Here is a 6,000-nt window from a genome sequence, read left to right as displayed (position 1 = left end):
TAAGAAACATTTCAAAATGGCAGACAATCACACAGAGCACACAAGTGTAAAGGCACAATAAGGACAAGGATAACACATATGGAGTCATCCTTTTCTTGAACACACACTCACACTCACACACACACACACACACACACACACACACACACACACACACACACAGACACACACAGAGGCAAAGGACTGCCATTTCAGAGAGAAGCTGTTCAGTCTTCCCCGGTGAAGACATTATTCCTCACGCACTGAGACTGAGAGATGTCAAGAGGGAGGATGGCGAGGCTCCTTTGCATCACTTTCGTCTTCTTGTGCCGCTGGAGGCTAAAAAAAAAAGGAGGCAGATAAATCGTACAACGTTCAATCGCCATCATGCTGATGGCAAACCTCAGGGCCCCCGGTGCCCAGGCTTGATTATCGGGCCTGTGCATTTCTAATTGTGTGCCTAAGTTAGTGATAGGCTTGTGTAAACACAACACCATGTCCAATTGCGTGACAACAACAATTGAGACATGTGTGTGTAGGTTATGAATTTTATCAGTTGTGCGTGAGTGATAATTGAACTGGCATGTGAAATGTATTTCTGAGATAATCACACCAAGGCCAAATGAGAACTATATTTATATGGGATACATGAGTCTCACAGCTAGTTACATCCCCTCCCCCTCATCACAGCACTATACATTATCCCTCAAATACTCCATATACAAGTCCTGTGCATTGTATAGTTATTAAAAGATAGTTAATTGCTCCGTTAATTGCATGCAACGTTATTTTTGATTATTGTACGAGACCTGTTACGTAAGGCGTCTCTCAAGGCCTCATTGTGACTCATTGGTAATTACCATGTGCAGTGATGTCTGATTGCATCGCCGTACATGAACCCCTAATGCAAAGTCCTTCCTCACGTAGACGTAAAAGATATGTATCAAGAAATGTTTTGTTCCTTCGGTCAATAGTTAGGCTCCAGATGAAGGCCCAGGGTCCGCTGGGAGATTTAGTACAACCTGATAGCATGAGCATCGCAGGAGGAAGTGATGTCACAGTGAGGAAGTGCTCTGCTCAGGTTCTTTTCTATTATGCCAAGTGATGTGTACTGTTTGGTGAGCGCGTTTTAGGTTGCAGAGGATGTTCAACATATAACCAGATTTTTGGACCCACTGCAATTTACTTTTGTTTACATTTTGTAATTTCTGTTTTCTAACCATAACTGTACCCAAACTTATTTGTATATTCCCCATGGATCAACAAACCCCTATATTGATTTGATGGACATGGATAATGGATAAACACACGTGTCAATCCAGTAAATAAGATTTCAGGGTTGTCGTTCAAGATTCCAATAAGACATGCTAGTTTTTATTAGTGTCATTGAAGTCATATTAACTGTCAATAAATCACATTTGATATACACAATAATAATGTATCTTGCTCTCATGCCTGACAAATAAACATACAGTTATATAACGCTTAGTCCACCAGAGTAATACTGATCATTAACATATTTTCTTCCCCCTTTTTCAAGTGAAGAATATTCCTCAATATGGCATAGCTTCTCTAAATCTGTTAGGGTTTTATAACATCACAATATCTCTCTGATGTGAACATGTTGTGTTGTGAACTTTATCCCTCATCAGCTAAGATGTCAATGTTGTATGGCTCATGTTGTGTTAATGCAAGCAACCCCGGAATCCAATAAGGTAACAAAAGCACCTCCATGTAATGTAGTTGTGGCTCAAGAGAAACATCAACAACAACAACACATACCTAACCAGCAACAGAAACACCTACACAGTTATCTATAGTTGGTATAATTATTCCAACTTTTTTTTTGTACATGACACTTCCGGGTCTGCAGGGTTTAATGAGTTTGAGAGCAAGAATATGCTGTGCACATAATCCAACGTAAAAGAAGATGGCACACAGAAATCCCAACTGATGAAAATGAAAATAGATTTGAAGTATTCTTCTGAGCGTGTAGATACAATACGATCAACGTAATGAGACATTTTGTGCCAATTTAATGAATTAAATCCCGAGTCTGCCACATTCTAGTTATACCAAACCCAGTTATACCTGGTTATCAGTAAATGGTTGTCCATCCATTGTGTTTGACTCGATCAAGCTCACATACTATCCGCTTCCTGTCACCACTTGGAAAGAGTCGAGCTGTATAATGTTGACCAACATAACGACTAGCTTATGTGGCTTTTACCGTTTTTATCCGTCCATTTAAAATGACGGTGGAAGATGACTAACCTCAGAGCTGCCTCGTGTTTACAATTCAGTCGTATTAATCACCCCTGAGCATTAAGGTCAGAGTGGTTTCAGATTCCCGGGATAGAGTTTAGTGAATTAATAACACAACACGCCCCCGCTCCCTCCATCCCAGCCTGGGCTTCTTCTCACCCAACTTGTTTTTCTTTTTTTTTGGACAGTCCTTTTTAACAGTGTTTGTATGTATATATCATGTTGTGTGATGTCTTCAGCTATGTGGACCCTGAATTTCTCTTTGGGGATCAATAAAGTAATTATCTATCTATCTCATCCATCTATCTGACAGTGGTGATTACTCGCTTTTACTCAGCCCAGTAAACACCACGTGGAACCGGAAGAAGGGTCATGGATATTGGGATACAGCGTGCCTTTGTTATTTCAGAGTGTCCTATCTAAAGCATTCTCACTATGGCTTTCACTGGTTCTACCTTTTATTCCAAGAGATCCCGTGGATAAATATAGATCTACTACCCTTACTCCAAAAGGGTTTGTGCGTTTCTATTTTAAGGCCCCAGGTACACAGAAGGTGAGTGAGAGAAAGAGAGAGAGAGAGAGAGAGAGAGAGAGAGAGAGAGAGAGAGAGAGAGAGAGAGAGAGAGAATACTGTTCAAACCAGAACAGTGAGGTTTGGTTTCCCAACACGGTCATGTTTATGGCCTAATTTGTATTCATGGAAGAGTTGATGACCATCCAGTCGATGTTGTATTAGAATTTGACTCACTGTATATCCTCACTGACATGAAGCAAACAGAAAGGTCACCCCACCCGGAGTTGGACTCTGCCATCACTTTGAATTGCCACGTATTTCATTCCACCGACGTCAGACAGGATCTTCATTACGGATTCATATTTAATGTTGCTGCTGCTGAGAGTTTGTTGACATCTTTTTTATCATCTAATGTAATACAGATTGGCCCTTTAACTTGATACACCACTTGGCCAACAGTACAAATTGGCCTAATCTGCCTTACTGTGCTTGATTGCTGAAAGAAACAAGTCAACCTTTGGATGCCAACATCCACTTATTTAAGATTCTGTGTTTAGCCTGGAGATACACTTGTTCTCACTGCCTGAGGTCAGTTATAAGTGAGTTAAAGCAAGCAGGCTGACGGCCCAGGTTGCTTTTTCATTTTTGATGCAAGTACCATAAAAGCAGATGGTCATTTTTTGCAAATTGACAGCATGATCTAATACTCAGAAGTACATACGTCTTTTTTCAAATAAGTACATTTAGTTGATTATTGAAAAAAATGTTGCCACTCCATTGTGTTGTATTGTTTTATTAATGGCAGAGCTTGTGGGCGAGGGTTGTGCTGCAGCAACGTCTGACGTGCACAAGTGGCTTATTGTCTTGTTGCCATAGGTGCAGAACCAATTTCATGCTGGTTGATAATTAGCACAAGGGTTCATTAGATTTGGTTCCTTTATTAGGTACAGTATAAAACATGCAAAGATGATAGCTAGAGGGAACTCCATGTGTGTGCTAATGGTAGGCATAGAGCTGTTTCTATAGCTGGTATTGATGTCATTACCCTACTTAGACCAGCTCATAAATGTGCAAAACTGCAGATGCTCGGGCGCTTCACTGCTGCTTTTACGTGGAAACCCGAGACGTGATTTTAAATGAGCTGTTTTGACCGCTCCACATCGAGCCGTTCAGAGTATTTATTGATGGTGGCTCCACATGTGAAGGTGTCGAATGTATGGAAATATTAGACTGTCCACACAAAAAAAAAAAAGAGTAGGTGTGAACACAACATGTGACTCCAGTCCTCTCTCCATCATTACATACGCAGCTGCGAACATGCGCATGTGTGAAAAAAAACAAACGCTAATGTCGGCACAGAAACGCACTAACGGCACGCACACGTACGACACGCGCCGCAGCAGACCTCTCTGTGGATCCTCAGGTACCGCATTAGTAGGCAAAACCTCAGATCTGCCTGAAGTTGAGAACACATGGCTCTTCCTTTGATCTATTGGTCTTTGGAGTGTTTCCATATGCACAAAGTTACTCAGCGAGATGAATACAGCAACCTTAACCCTCCCCCCCCCACCCCCCCCAAAAAAACCTTTCAAGTTCTTACACCCTTCTCTGCCCTGTTTATCCACCCATCTATACATCAAGTCTGTCAGTGCAAGAGACAGACGCTCCCTGCATATATATTGTATGGTATACAGTTATCCACATCTAAAAGCTTACACCTGAGAGAAAAAAATATGAAGATTTAATGTTTTTGCCACTGCTATGGTGGTGTAGATGGATAGCACTTAATGCAGGCTAAGGAAGAGTGCTGGTCATAACAGTATTCCTCACACCCAGCCTAAGAACATTAGAAAGCTATTAGAGCCTCTATCTTTGTGCTTTACCTTTGAAAATGTCTTTTTTTTTCATTTCACCAATAATGATTCTTTATTATTTCATTCAGGAGTCTCTTTTTCCTCTCATTGCTCTTAGGCTTTGCTGAAAGCTCTTCAATCTCTTCTATGCCGTTAGCTGATTCTCCTGACTATCTCACTCCTATCTCTCTGTATCTATCTATCCATCTGTCACTTTTGTCTGTCTTGTTTCTGATGCATTGTGGGTCTCTTCATATGTGCATTTATCAGTGTTTTCTGTCATCTGGGACACAACTTCCATGTAACTCGTGGAGTAGGCCCCACAAATAGTATGAGATATGAAAGTCACATCGGATATTATTGGCCTTTTGTTTGCATCGGAAAATTGCCTCCTGATAAAGAGTGTGTGCACATTTAAACTTTGTGTGTTCAGATTGAATTGTCGCTGTAATTGTGCCCTTTTAATAAGCCCAAATTGAATAAAAAGCAATGGCTTGTAATTATTGATACCTTAAGTTTGAATATGCTCAGAAACAGTGCTAGAGCTAAAGATAAAAGATATTTAAGATTTGTTTTTTACATTTCATTCTGTCATTTTTACATTTGAATTCCTCTGACAGTTCTATGACTCAACTGTTGATACAGAGATTTTTTTTTCAATAACATAATACATAATGACATGCTTTTCTGTCTAGTCCTCTCTGTCACACACACAGAGTGCATACACACCTCACCCCTGGCCTTCAGCAATACACACACACCCTCTTACTGCAGACAACATCATGCAGTGCTGAGTCTCCTGACACTTTATAGTCCTATTTGATAGCAGCATGGTGTTGCCAGAATTAATTGGCTCTAATGCATTTTCAACCTTATACTCAGGTCTCAGAGTTAAAATATATATATATATTTTGTAACAGAGACCAAACCTTTTCAGACATATAATTTACTGAGATCCCACTTGTGTCTGGAAGAGCAGGAACAACATTTACAGCCCAGTCGTGATGGTATTTGTGGTAGCGGACTCTTGAGACATCATTATCGTTTCAGTTTGAAATGTCTGAGGTGAGGAAGTAAACTTAGGAAAATTGGCTCGTGTTCTCCAGCTCTCACACAAGCTTGTGGGGCCCTAAAAAACTATTTACTTTTCGGTAAACAATTCTGCCGTCAAGCTACCCAACTTTCACGTCTTGGAATTGTTTAACCAAGTTGGAAATTGAGGGAGAGCTCTTGCTGTTTATTTTAAAGAAAATTGTGGATGTTGTTGTTCAAACTCTGGGCCAAAATAGTGTATGCAATTCAATTAAAAACATTGTCAGGTTCATGAAATAAAGGCAATTTTGAGAGGCGGTTTGTAGATTATGGCTTTTTACTTTTTGCAGTAGTGAA

At 40.3% G+C, this 6,000-nt stretch overlaps 1 protein-coding gene across 4 annotated transcripts in view; it reads left to right on the top strand.

The window, feature by feature from the left end:
- The window catches only part of gabrg2 (gamma-aminobutyric acid type A receptor subunit gamma2), a 49,068-nt gene that overhangs the window by 1,301 nt on the left and 41,767 nt on the right, over positions 1 to 6,000 (top strand). The window lies entirely within an intron of this gene.

Source organism: Clinocottus analis, unplaced genomic scaffold, assembly GCF_023055335.1.
Source record: "Clinocottus analis isolate CAN_PGR_092001 unplaced genomic scaffold, fCliAna1.0.p SCAF_5, whole genome shotgun sequence".
In the NCBI taxonomy this organism is placed as follows: Eukaryota; Metazoa; Chordata; class Actinopteri; order Perciformes; family Cottidae; genus Clinocottus; species Clinocottus analis.
The sequence above is the reverse complement of the archived record's forward strand: the minus strand, read 5'-3'. Positions and strand labels throughout refer to the sequence as shown.